Below are 15,093 nucleotides of genomic sequence, written 5' to 3'. Positions count from 1 at the left end.
GAAAATACTACAACAGAAACAGAGACTGGAAAAGTGCACTTAAAGATGGAAGAAAGAACCATGGGTCAATGAATTCGGGCAGCCTCTAGAAGATAGAAAAGGCAAGGAAATGGACTTCCTCTTCAGAGCCTCTAGAAGGAACACAGCTCTGTCAACACTGATCATAGCCTGTAAAATGCATTTTGGATTTCTGTCATCTTGAACTGTAAAATAACAAATTTTAGTAAGTCAGTAAGTTCATATTGTTTTTTTTATACCAGTATTGGGAAATTAGCATACAGACTCCAACAAATACCAAACTATTCTGAATTTATTACCTTTATTTATCTTGCCTGTTCTATTAAAAATTAAATAAAATTGTTTTATTTGAAGAGTTCATCTACTAGAATGTATTGTCCCAATTTCATCATGAAGCCCCATCAAAATGTCAGTTGCACTGCCACTAGTTTACCAAAGCATTTGTATTGTGATTGATCTTTTTTTTCCCAGAGCAATATTTTTGTAAGAGTTGTATACATGCAAATGATTAAAATTAAGAAATGTTAGTTTTTTTCAGATGATTATCTTATTTTTTTCCTAATTCTGCATTTATTTAATTAGAAAATATAACAAAATAATCATATTTGTGCTATAGACTGAACGTCTGTTTCCCTCTAAAATTTATATATGGATATCAAATCTCTAGTTGATAGTATTTAGAGGTAAGCCCTTTAGGAGGGATAAATTACAAGGCTAGAGGCCTCATGAATGGGATTAGTGTCCTTATAAAATATATTCCAGAGTCTTTCTTCACCCTTTCTATTATGTAACAGAGAGGACAACCGTCTATACAGCAGGAAATGGGCTCTCATCAAACAAGTCAGCTGTCATCTTGATCTTGAACTTCCCAGCCTCCGATGATAAGAGAAATAAATATTGTTTAAGGCACCTAGTTTATGGTATTTTTGTTAAAGCAACCTAAAAAGGAACTAAGACATCTATGATTTCACAGATTTTTTTATAGGAAATGGAGTCTAAAAAATAATGTTAATATTAAATTAAGAACAGAACAACGATACTCAAGTAAAGCTAAATTGCAAGCAACTTACGCAAACGTTACAGGTTTGGAAAGTATTAGAATGAAAAGTTAAATTCAAATTGCTTCTCAGGAGCTGAATACATAAGGCAACGTAATGTTACAAATGAGAAGCATTCCTCTTAAATTTTAAAGACTTTGACTTTTAGAAATGATAAGTCTTTCATGATTGACTAAACCATCAGTAATTGTTGATAATTCTGACAAAGGATATAATTACCCAAAATTAAAGAACCTCTAAAATACAAACTTCCTATAATAAGACTTGTAGTGGCTTTAGGATTTTTATAGTTTTAAATTTTAATACATAAATAGTCATTGCTAATTATTCTCATTTAGTACAAAGAAAATCCCTATCAGTACAGGTTTGTAGACCCTACACCAGGCCTACTGAAGGTGAAGATTGAGGGTACTTCCTTATTTGTAACAAGTTCACCAGATAAATTTTTATGATCAGAGAAGTGTGAGATACTCAATTGTAGGGACAATCACAAAAAGATCTATTATTTTTCTATAAAGTATACTTGCTAAGGGACGCCTGGGTGGCTCAGTGTTTGAGCATCTGCCTTTGGCTCAGGGCATGATCCCTGGGTCCCGCATCCCACTCTCTGTGTGGAGCTTGCTTCTCCATCTGCCTGTGTCTCTGCCTCTCTGTATCTCTCATGAATAAATAAAACATTTTAAAAAGTATACTTGCTAAGTAGTTTCTATCTCAATAAAAGCACTGTACTTTCCTTAACAGTCATACATATATTGAAGATGCATGTAAGATTTTCCAAATTTAAGATTTTTAAAATAAATAACAGCAGGAAAAATTAGTATTTATATATTGATTTCTATTCCCCAATTTGAAAACAAATTTATAATTACTCTCTCTCTCTTAAAGCCAAATGAAGTAGTGAAATACTTTACAGGTTGCAGGGCAAAGGAGATCTTAACTAAGAAATAGTCAATGATTGTGAAAATTTTTGAAAACAGCATCATGCTTTTTTATCTTAAGAAATAAAAATATTGCCGAACATAACAATCCAAATGAATTGTATTTCAATACTTGCAACTTTCTTTTATATTTTTAAAAATAAAGCATCAATCTTTCTCTTTCCTATCTATAAAAATAAAACTATAAGTCAGTGTATTACTTAGAACTAGGAATTCATTTTCAATATAAATAATTTTAAGCAGACTATGTTTCTAAAGTTTCTTCAGACTACTCCATAAATGATTATGGATCTTATATCATTGATAAGACTTCCAATGTAAAAAATTTTTTAAAAAAGTTAAATAACAAATTTAAACTGAAATTGTGACTATAAACTAGATTTTTACCTTTGTCTTGAATGCTGGTATCTAAAACATAAATTTTAATTAGAAAAGAATGAGAAGATGAAGATATCAAAAGAGGACTTATGGGCATTTTCAATGGCTTTAGAAGTTGGTGGTTTGGATACTTTATATGCCTAATTTCATTTCTAGACATATATTTGCTTTTTCTTTATGCAGCATTTCTCATATTAAAAAAAAAAGATTTTATCTATTTATTCATGAGAGACACACAGAGAGAGGCAGAGACACAGGCAGAGGGAAAAGGAGGCACACTGCGGAGAGCCCAATGTGGGGCTCAATTCCAGGACCCTGGGATCATGACCTGAGCTAAAGGCTCAAGGGACACCAGACAGTGTGGTCCATGCTGTCTCCTCCTTTCGTGGAACACTGGGTAGTGTCAACAGTGCAGTCCCCTCTTCTCCCAGGATACCAGGCAGTGTTGGGCAGGCTGTCCCCTCCTCTCCTGGAGCCCCAGGCAGTGCTGGGCAGGCTGTCCCCTCCTCTCTAGGGACACCAGTCATTGTCAGATGTGCTGTGCCCTCCTTTCCCGGGACACCGGACACTGTCGGGTGCGCTGTCACCTCCTGTCACAGGACACTGTATAGTGTCAGCCGCGCTGTCCCCTCATCTCCCAGAACCCCGAGCAGTGTAGAGATGCTGTTACCTCCCCTCCCAGGACACCTGCCACCATCTCCCTGGACCCCGGGCAGTGTCGGCTGCACTGTACCCTCCTCTCTGGGGACACTGGTCAGTGTCTGACACTGTCTCCTCCTCTCCAAGGACAGCGGTCAGTGTCACCCTCGCTGTCCCCTCCTGTCCCGGGACACCGGGCAGCATTGGCCGCTCTGTCCCCTCCACTCAGGTGTCCCTCTCATATATTTTTCAAGAAATAATAAATGATGAGAAAGAGATAAGGAAGACCACTAGTCCCCATGGTAACTATATTGAAAGGAAAACCAAGGATACATTATTTTTTGTTAGCTTTTTAGCAATCTTTAACATCTTTTTTTTTTCACAATTTTTAGATTTTATTTATATTCAAGTTAGTTAACAAATAGTGTATTAGTAGTAAGGATAGATTTTAGTGATTATTCAGTTGCATATAACATGCTCATCATATCCAGTGTTTTCCTCAATGCCCATCACCTAATAACCCTTTCCCCCCACCAACCTCCCCACCAATAACCCTCCTATGTTCCCTACAGTTAAGAGTCACTTATAGTTTGCCTTCCCCTCCATTTTTATCTTATTTTATTTTTTCTTTCCCTTCTACTATACTCATCAATTTTGTTTCTTAAATTCCATATATTAATGAAATCATATGCTATTTGCCTTTATCTGACTAATTTCACTTCAATAATACTTTTCAGACCCATTTATGTTATTGCAAATGGCAAGATTTCATTCTTTTTGATGGCTGAGTAATATTCCAGTGTGTGTGTGTGTGTGTGTGTGTGTGTGTGTGTGTATGTGTACACATACACACATCTTCTTCATTCATTCGTCAGTTGATGGACATCTGCTTTCCTTCCATAGTTTGGACTTGGCTGCTATAAACATTGGGGTGCATGTGCCCTTCTGAATCACTATTTTGGTATCCTTAGGATAAATACTTAGTAGTACAATTGTTGGGTTGTAGGGTAGCCCTATTTTTAACTTTTTGAGGAACCTCAATATCATGTTCTATAGTGTATTCAGCAGTTTGTATTCCCATCAGAAGAATAAGAGGGTTCCCCTTTCTCCCCATCCTCACCAACATCTGTTATTTTCTGTATTTAGTCATTCTGACCAGTGTGAAGTGGTATCTCATTGTGGTTTTGATTTGTATTTCCCTGGTAATGAGTGATTGAGCATTTTTTCATATATCTGTTAGCCATTTGTATGTCTTCTTTGGAGAAATGTCTACTCATATCTTCTGCCCATTTCTTGACTGGCTTTTTTGTTTGGGGGTATTGAGTGGAAGATTCATTTTAAAAATTGTACTAGAATTACCCTATATTCATAGTGTAAGCTATTCCTATTTTTAAAAAAGGAACAAAACTGATTTTCCCTAATCTGTGTTCTCCCTCCCTCCCTCCCTCCCTCCCTCCTTTTCTTCTCTCTCTCTCTCTCTTTCTTTTTTTGTGATTTTTGCTTTTTCTAGCATAATAAAAAATAAATGTGGATTTATTAAATAAACAGAAAAGGGTACTGGTGTTCACTAACAGTAAAATTTTGAGAAGGAGACATCTTCTCAGAATCAGCTCTTCTAGGGCACCTCGGTGGTTCAGCTGGTTAAGTATCTGCCTTCAGTTCAGGTCATGATCCCAGGGGCCTGAGATCAAGTCCCACATCAGGCTCCTAGCTCAGCAGGGAGCCTGATTCCCTTTTCCCTGCTTGTGTGCTGTCAAATAAATAAATATATTTTTTAAATCAGCTATTCTCTATGTTTTAAATGAGGAAATAATATCTGTCCCTTTAATTATTGCAAAGATTGAGAAAATGCTCTATTTCTTTTGCCACAAAGAATCTTCGCAATAAGTTTAGTACTTATGAATAGCCTTTTCTTGTTTCTACTTCGGGAATAATCTTTGCTTTCTCCTTGTAGTATTTCTGCATGCCAAACTAAAATTAGCCACTTTTCACAAAGGTTCTTATGAATATTGAAATTTGGATACTGTGGAAAACCAGGAAATGCCCTAAGAATCTGATTTTATTGTAAGAAATTGATTTTCAAACACTGCTTCCCTAGAGGACTGTAGATTAAAAAAAAAAGAAAAGAAAGAAAGAAAGAAGGAGATTCTTGGAAAACCTCTATGCTTATTTGTAAATGCACACACTTCACAGTTTTTTTTAAATCACTGTGACATATAAGCATACTAACATATGAAATACTCCTTTTGGCTATCTTTCATTGGTGGACACTGTGTCCAGTGATGCAAGAATTGTCATTATTACTTCCTCCTATACACCCCTTCAGGGAAGGAGTGATGCCCACTCTGGGATTATAGAAATGGCCAGAAACATGATATCTGACATTGGATAGATAAGATACACAGAGGTTTATGAGTCACATACACTCACAGCTCAGGAAAGGAGGACACTGCACTCCAGGCAGGACCACACAAGTGTGGCAATCTGGAACATAATGAAGAACCAGGGGCTGTGGGAAGCAGACTCACAAGAGGGTAAGGTGTCTCCTGATTCCCAAAGGAGGATGTGTTGGACTTGTTTAAACTATTCTGTGGGTCGGCATGGAACTGAAGCTTGCTACTTAATTATAAGCAGAGATTTTAGCTGGTCTATTTGATGATGAAGTGGTTATTGTTGTTTGGTCTAGGGGATATTATACACAGGAGCAGAGAGAAGACATTAAGCTTTTGGTTAGGTCATTTGAGGATTCTAATTTCACCAGTCAAGACTGTACATAATATTGGACCTTAATTTCAGACATTACACCTAATCTGAGAGAAAGAAAGTCTAGGGATTAATATGGTAAATCTCCATTAAGCCAAAAGTCTAAAACAGAATTGTGTAATTCAAATAATCAGAACAGGCTCCTCTAATGCACATAAAAATGAAGGGGAGTTATTTCCTAAGATTTAAAACAGAAATCTATATTCCTGATGGTATTTGCTAGATTCAAGACACTTCAATTAATTTTGAGTGTTTTTTAATTTTTAAAATATTGGAAATTCATTATCCTTTTGTTAAAGGATTTTACACTCGACAAAGTTATACTTTTCTAAGTCATTCTCATATACCCTAAACAAGTAGTCTTTCTAGTTTAAAAAGAATATTGTAACAAATTTGTCATTTTGTCCACTTGTTCTTTCTATTGCCAGAAAATTAACGACTTTTAGTAAGTTTCTATCAATAAAATTAGCTTTTTTAAAATATTTTTTTAAACAAAAAGGTTCATTTTCTGTCGTCTCAAAAATAATTTAGATGTACTGTTAGTGATTTGGGGTTAGTTTCAACCTCTTTGTACTTTCTCTTTCCAAGCACATATGCTAATAAGTTCCTAGCAATATTGTAAAGATAAACTGAAAGCACTTTGCATAAATGAAATGGTATATAAATGCAAATTAATAGCACTAATGTATGTTATAATTATATATAGAATCTTCCAATATGAAGCACTGTCTTAGTTAGGATACATTCCCTGGGGTAAGATAAGGATGAAAGAGTTCACAAAAGGACACGTAAGATGATTAAAGTAGAATGAAACTTACACATATACAAAAGGAAAAGTGGGGAAGTTAAGATTATTTAGCCTGGAAATGTGAAGAGATAGAGTGAATATAATTGAGTTAAGATTTTGAAGTGTATAGCAAAATTGATAAGATCCTTTTTTATATTCTATTCCATAATATAAGAAGGAGAGATCATTCAAAAACTAATGGAAGGTTAATTTAAAAGGAAGTAAAGGAAATGCTTAATCTTCAAGTAGTGTAAAGCCAAACCACGTAATTCAATACTTTAGGAGATTATGGATTAAAACACAGAGGCTACACTTTAAAAATAGAAAAAAATGGACATATTTTAGCCAAAGCAATTTTCTATATTAAATGGAGAAAAATCAAAATGTATGTCCAATGTAATTAAATGATGACCATCATATTAGTAATATGGTTATTCCAACCCACAATTTAGGAATGAAATTAGCAATGGACAAAACAGAATGCTGAATTTTTATCACTCTTGAATCATTTGTAATTTTATTTTCAAGGAAGAAATCATTGAACTTGTCAATGTCTCTACACCTCATCATGGCCACACTTCATCTTCATTGCACCTTCTTTTTTTCCCCCTGGTAATGACCTAGATTCCTTTTATTAATTTACAGTATTATCAATGCACATGATATAAGTAACAGATAAATTATTGGAATCACTGCCACAGAATCAAATGTTATATATTAAAGTTTGCATTTTGTAAAGATTTTATATTATATTGAAAGTTATAGAAATGAATCCAGTAAGCAGATATACTGATTTTATCATTTTCAATATTTTATACTGTTTTAATTATACGCACCAATACTTTATATACATTTCAACATGGATATTTGGAAAAGGAGGAAATATTTTAAGCTTCCATGCACTTTTATGGAAGGCAAATTTGTAAGAAATTGTTTTTTTTTTAAATGTTAGAGCCTATTATTAAAAAATGAGGAAATCAAAGTAAATATATGAAGTTGAATGTAAAAAGATATTTTTAGGTACAAGTAAGGATATATATTTATTTTCTTCGATATAAGAAGTTTAAAATAGATAAACTTAACATACAAAATCTGATAAATGTGATATTAACAACTGTTTACTGTTAATGTCATTTTTATTACGAAATATAGCTTCTAAAATGTTTTGAATATAAAAGGCAGTTATATTTTTATGGGAAGAAAGACTATAATTTTACTAGAACAAACATTTGCTTTGGAAAAAAACCAATAAACAGTCACATTGACTCGTCTTTCCTACCGGAGACTGACAGCACAAGGATTTTTATTTGGTTTCCAGCTTCTTTTCTGGGAAGTCTCCTGATGTTGGAGAATTATAGGATCCAGGAACAATCCAATAGACCCTGCTTTAGTTGAAAGTTGATTTTATTTTAAAGGCTCAATATTTAGTGACTAAGGATTTTGCCTAAATGGGAATTTGAATAAATTTTCTATTGGGCAGATATTTTAGGATTTCCACACACAGTGTATGGTAGTATATGATAGCTGTGACTTATCATATATTCCAATAAGTAAAGCCAAAAGAATGAGAAACTTTGAGAATAAACTGGATGCGAATATTGAGCCCTACTTATGAAAAATGTGGGGGGAAGTTAGAAGATAAGTGAATTGGTATATATTAAGAAAGGAAGAGTATGGGCAGCCCTGATGGCCCAGCGGTTGGTGCCTGCCTTCAGCCCAGGGTATGATTCTGGAGACCTGTTATCGAGTCCAACGTCAGGCTCCCTACATGGAGCCTACTTCTCCCTCTGCCTGTGTCTCTGCCTCTCTCTCTCTCTCTGTATGTGTCTGTCATGAATAAATAAATAAAATCTTTTAAAAAAAAGGAAGAGTAAAAGTTGTTTTGCTTTTTTTGTTAAGTTTTTGCATGCCTGTTAAGTGCATGTTTTAATTATTTTTACATACTGGAGGTATTTTTTTTTTCAAGTTAGGAAAAAGATCATTCTCATGAGGAAAATTTGTAAAAGTATGGCTATATAACCCATTTTCAAAGATTAAACCATTTTTATAGTAGATCAAGGAAGCCCTAAGCTGTGAATATGTGCTTCAACTATATTGCTAAATGTTAATATAATGAGGTTATAAAAGAAATTTAAATTTCCCAGAGCACTTCTTTACATACTGAAACTTAATTGCTCCCCCATAATATGATTAATGCCATCATATTATGATTTATATGCCAACTTATGGTTGCTTTTGTCTTATAATGATCTGAATGTTATTCAAATACATTGATGATACCCTTAGAATTTATACTAAGAAAGAAATTATATTAATTCAAGTAATTTTAATTCTAATTATTTCCTTTCTGTTAGGAATATTATGATCAGGTCTATAAAAAATGAAAATGATAAATGATTTAATTGATAATGCTTTAAAAGTAGGGCATGATGAATACATATCCCTTTGATACAATGAATCAACTTTATATATTTTTTGAATAGCCACGACTTTTTAATAAGATATTCTTATTATATTTTTAAAATAACATATAAAGTGTTTATGATATAAATCACCTCAATCTTCAACCTTTGAAAGAGCATTTACACAGTGGTTATACCAATTTACATCCCCACCAAGAGTGCATGAAGTTTCCTTTTTCTCTAGATCTTTGCCAACATTTGTTGTTCCTTCTTTTTGATTCTAGTCATTTTGACAAAGGTAAAATGATAACTCATTGTGGCTTTGATTTGCATTTCTCTGATTAGTGATGCTGAGCATCTTTTCATGTATCTGTTGGCCTTCTGTATGTCTTCTTTGGAAAAATGTCAATTCAGGTCTTCTGCCCATTTTTAATTAGATAATTTGCCTTTTGTTTTGTTGTGATTTGGTGTTGAGTTGAATAAGTTCTTTTATATTTTGGATATTAATGCTTTATTGGACACATCATTTGTAAATATCTTCTCTCATTTAATAGGTTGGCACTTTGTTTTGTTGATGGTTTCATTCATGGAAAACAGTATGGAGGTTCCTCAAAAATAAAAATAGAAATACTATAGGATTCAATAATTCTGATGCTCAGTATTTACCCAAAGAAAATAAAAACAAAAATTCAAAAGATATATGCACTCCTATGTTAATAGCAGCATTATATATATTAGCCAAGATATGGAAGCAACCTAAGTGTCCATTGATAGATGAATAGATAAGGAAGATGTGAGAAATATATATAGAATAATATAGTAATAATAATATGGAATATTACATACCCATAAAAACACAAAAGGATGCGATCATGCCACGTACAATAACATGGATGGACCTAGAGAGTATTATGCTAAGTGAAATAAGTCAGACAAGGAAAGACAAATAGCATATAATTTCATTTATATGTGGAATCTAACAACAAATGAATAAACTACAAAAAGCAGAATCAGACCTATAAATACAGAGAACAAACTGATGGTTGCCAGAGGGGAGGGTGATAGGGGGATGGGCAAAGGTGAGTGGGTGATACAGGTTTCCAGTTATGGAATGAATAAGTCATGGGAATAAAAGACACAAAATAGGGAATATAGCCAATGCTATTGTAATAGGGTTGCATGATGACAGATAATATATTTGTGGTGAGCATAGTATACTGTATAGAGTTATTGAATTACTTTTTTGTATACCTGAAACTAATGTAACATTGTGGATCAACTATTCTCTCTGTCTCTCTTTCTATATATGATTTTTTTTAAAAAGAGAACATTTGTAGATCAGAAAACTGAGGCTTAGAGAATAATAATAATTATACACTTTTCCAAAAAAGCACAAATTATCTCACCATTTTTATATCTTACATACCCGTTTGAAGTAGGAAGTAATGATAATATAAATGTCAAACATCGAAAGAGGCTATTGGTAGAGATTATTATGACACACGAAAACTACAGAGATAAGTTAAAATGATACATCAATACCAACTGTTATCTGTAATGAGAGATTCATTAGTGATTATAAGTCTAATTAGACAGCAACTGAGTAGCTAGATATCGTACAATACAACATATTGATTTATTTTTATTTTTTTATATTTTAAGGTTTTCTTGGTAATGTACATTTTCTTGTAACATAAAGAAGTAAATACTAATGTCAAAAAATTGCATTACACAGAATTAAAAAGGTAAGGGAGACTTTATTCAAGACTGTTGTAATAAGGGACAGGGTTTGAGCTCAATTCCCCAAAACAAGAAGCAGTAAGGATAAGCTAGTAGAAAAGTTCTAGAGGATATATTCAGGAGGAGATTTATAGGTATAAGATTAGGTAGGTTATCTATTTGCCAATCGATACTTGTCAAAGCAAGGTTCTATCTTCTCCCAGAGACTGGGAGGTAAAGAAGCTTTCTTCCTTTATGATTATATTTCAAATGGATGGCTCCCAGGTCCTTGAGAAAGACATGTGTGGACTGTAAAACTACAAAGAGGCTTAGAGAGAAATACATCTCAAAGGGGCAGAGAAAGAATTTACAATTGCAATTTTTCTAAAGTAAATGTTCTAGGAAAAGGGAAGTTGAAAATTATAGAAAGAAAAAAAACTCTCTAAAGATTACTCAAGCTGAGGAAAATGTAAAGGCCATCTTGGTCACTACTAAATCACTCTATTAGTTTTCCATATTTCACTAAATAAAGGAGAAGATTTGATATATATATATATATATTCTTAGATAGGATAACATATATGTTTATGTGTGTGTGGTGTGTGTGTGTGTGTATGATCTCCCAAATATAGGAGAATATATATAGGATTATAGAAAAATAGCTGTTGTAATTATAGTATCACAATGGCACATACAATAGTGGCAGGCTTGGAAAGTTTGAATCCACATTCCCTAGGTTCCCTGGGCCAGAAGTCATCTTGGAGAATCTTGGAGAATTAGCATATCCAATTCTCACATTTAAACAGAACTTAAGTTTATGCAGAGAAAAAAGACACATTCTCCTGCAGAATCAAAATTATGATATGAAGAATCCACTGTTATGCCTTTAACATATATAAAATATTATTGATATCATTTTGTATTTACTATCTTGCTATTTTTGGTAGTGATGTTGTTGCTCACATTAAAGGTTCACTCATGTTATTGGTCTTCTTAAATTAATTTTACTTCAGGCATTATATTTCTCAGCCAAGTTCTCTACCGATTGTATAAAACAAGCTAAACATCAAAGTTGTGAGAGACTAGTATATTTCTAATTTATGTTAATTTATCTATTTATTGATCTCTTATGTTAATGGTGTAATATTTTAAACTTATAATAAACTTTACCAAAATGATTCACTAGCATATTATTTAGTTTTCAAAAATTACTCATCTCCCTTTTAGAACTACAGTGTATCCCAAAGTTTTGTACAGTGACCATCTGCATTAGAATCACCGGAGATATTTGCAAAACTCCATTTCTTTTAGGATTTCTGCAGACCTACTATATCAGAATCTCTTAGATATACCTCAGGGATTTGTAGAACTCCCTGGACTGATATTTGAGGAATCATGAAAAGAAATGGAGAGAGGGAGATGAAAGAAAAAGAAAAAGGGAAAGAAAGGAAATACATAAAATATAGATATAAAGTAAAAAAGTGAACAAGAAAAAATATGTGGGATGGGAAATTTGCATTGTAATTAAAGTACTACAAGAGTACATGTACATAATGAAAATAGAGTGTGTTATATGATTATATGTATATATACAAACTGGAGTGCCATATTATAGTATTAAAAATAGTTTTTATTTTTTATTTATTTTTTTTAGACAAATTATTATTTTTTTAATTTTTTAATGTATTTATTTATGATAGTCACAGAGAGAGAGAGAGAGAGAGAGAGAGAGAGGCAGAGACACAGGCCGAGGGAGAAGCAGGCTCCATGCACCGGGAGCCCGATGTGGGATTCGATCCCGGGTCTCCAGGATCGCGCCCTGGGCCAAAGGCAGGCGCTAAACCGCTGCGCCACCCAGGGATCCCTAAAAATAGTTTTTAAAGATATATAGATTGATTGGTTTTAAGAGAGAGAGAAAGCTTGTGTGAATGGAGGGAGAGGTAGAAGGAAAGGGAGAAAGGGCCTAAAGCAAACTCCCTGCTGAGTGTAGAGCCGGAATGCAGAGCTCAGTCTCACAACCCTGAAATCATAACCTCAACCAAAGTCAATAATTGGATGCTCAACTGATTGAGCCATTCAGGCACCCCAGCATTACAAATATTTTTATTATGTTTTTAAAATTTGAATTTATTTTAGAATTCAGTTCAGCAAATGTATCTTCCATGTCTATTACAACTTAGCAATATGCTATATCCCAATAATACAAAGAATAAGAGAAATAGTTATAATTCTTTTCATCAAAAGATAAATATGGTTCATAAAATATAAGGCTATGATATTTATATGCAAATATTACTGATAAAATAGTAAGGCTAGGATATGTATGTCCCCAGGGATCATTTTAACAAAATGTATAGACTTATACTCTATTTGGTACTGATGTAATACAATAAGATGAAAGTAATTAGAAGGTGGTGATAAAAATTCTATGAATTCTTTCCATTTACAATTGTTTTGGTTAGTATTCCTTACATTACGTGAGATACTTTTACATGAAAAATCATGAGCATTTTGATATACTTACTACTTACTTAGGTGTACTCATCAGAATATAAAAGTTATAATTTCATGGATATTTTTGCTTAGGAGGAGACTCCTGTAGGAATGTTTTAAAATTCCCGCTTGTTCTTATGACCTGAATTATAGAACTGGTGGTTAGGTATGTCTATGAGAGCTTCAAAACTGTTTCAACTTAATCTTCCCACATAACTATTCAGATGCTGGGCTTACAGAAATGAGGGAAGCTCAATTACATTCTTGTCTCTGAATTTCTATGCATACAGTTGTAATCTATAGGATCACATGTAGAAATAAGATATTAGTGATACATAGATATGGCAAAAACCATGATGAGCAATAATTTGATAAACACTGCATTCAACATCTGGTAGAGTCCACCATAAGTAATGTGGTCAGAGTATTTTCAATAATAAAATCTAGGAAACACTGTAGTATTTTTAAGTCTTATATATTATTTAACTAATTTATTTAACAAGAGATTCAAATCATCAAGAATTAATATTATCCAATATCACTGAACGACAATTAAAAATGTAGACAAGTTCAAAAAATGGAAATATACAAAGTAATTGTTCTTCACATAGAATTTTCTAATTGAGAACAAATAGACTGAAGGTAGAGGTATTATTTAAAAGCAAATGGGATTTTAAAATATCAAAAATATTTTTATCACTAAAGCCCTGAAAGAGCAAAAGTAGAATTTTAAAAATAATGTCTTAAGCAATTAAAAATTATTAATGAATGGGGGATCCCTGGGTGGCCCAGTGGTTTCGTGCCTGCCTTCAGCCCAGGGCGTGGTCCTGGAGTCTCCGGATCGAGTTCCACGTCTGGCTCCCTGCATGGAGCCTGCTTCTCTCTCTGCCTATGTCTCTGCCTCTCTCTCTCTCTCTCTCTCTCTCTCTCTGTGTGTCTCGTGAATAAATGAATAAAATCTTTAAAAAAATATTAATGAAATAATTTGCTAATCTTAGTGAAAACCAGGCACAGAAATTCTGACAGGTAAAAGCAACTCTGATAGAGGTGAATTGTCAATGAATGTGAAATGAGGAAGCAAAAACAAAACAAAACAAACTTTAAGAGTTTTTATACAGTATTTTGCTGTGTATTTTAGGATCTTACACAGGAATTTGGGATGAAATGCAGGGAAAACTAAGCCTCTTCGAAAGGTTAGAGACAGACATTCCATGCTCAGGGGTTGGAAGAATAAATATTGTTAAATGTCTATCTACAGATTTAATGCAATCCCTATCAAAATACCAACAGCATTTTTCACAGAACAAACAATCTTAAAATGTGTCTGGAACCAAAAAACAGATGCTGAATAGCCAAAAACAGTCTAGAAACAAACAAACAAACAAACAACAATAACTGGAGGAATCATAATCCCAGGCTTCAAGTTCTATTACAAAGCTGTAGTAATCAAAACAGTATGGCACTGACGCTGCTATCAAAATAGACACATAGATCAAGAGAACACCCAAAAATAAATGCACAATTATATGGTCAATTAATCTTCCACAAAGGAGGAAAGAAGACAATCTCTTCAACACATGGTGCTGGGAAAATGGGCCCACTACATGAAAAAGAATGAAACTGGATTAAAAACATAAATGTGAGACCTGGAACCATGAAAGTCTTAGGAAAGAGCACAGGCAGTAATGTCTCTGACCTCAACGATAGCAGCATTTTTCTAGATGTGTTTCCTCCAGCAAGGGAAATAAAAGCAAAAAATAAAGTATTGGGATGACATAAAAATAAAAAGCTTCTGCCAGCAAAGAAAGCAGTCAACAAAACTAAAAGGCAACCTGAATGGGAGAAATTATTTGCAAATGGCATATCTGATAAAAGGTTAGTGTACAAAATATATAAAT

The 15,093-nt window shown here is 33.4% G+C and overlaps 1 long non-coding RNA gene across 1 annotated transcript in view; it reads left to right on the top strand.

Moving 5' to 3' along the window:
* The first annotated feature begins 5,369 nt into the window (after nt 1-5,369).
* The window catches only part of LOC111098177, a 33,380-nt gene continuing 23,656 nt past the window's right edge, over nt 5,370-15,093 (top strand). The window contains exon 1 of the long non-coding RNA XR_005367465.1: nt 5,370-5,565. This is a non-coding gene — a long non-coding RNA (uncharacterized LOC111098177). The remainder of the gene's footprint in view (nt 5,566-15,093) is intronic.

Source organism: Canis lupus, chromosome 12 (assembly GCF_011100685.1).
Source record: "Canis lupus familiaris isolate Mischka breed German Shepherd chromosome 12, alternate assembly UU_Cfam_GSD_1.0, whole genome shotgun sequence".
NCBI lineage: Eukaryota > Metazoa > Chordata > Mammalia > Carnivora > Canidae > Canis > Canis lupus.
The sequence above is the reverse complement of the archived record's forward strand: the minus strand, read 5'-3'. Positions and strand labels throughout refer to the sequence as shown.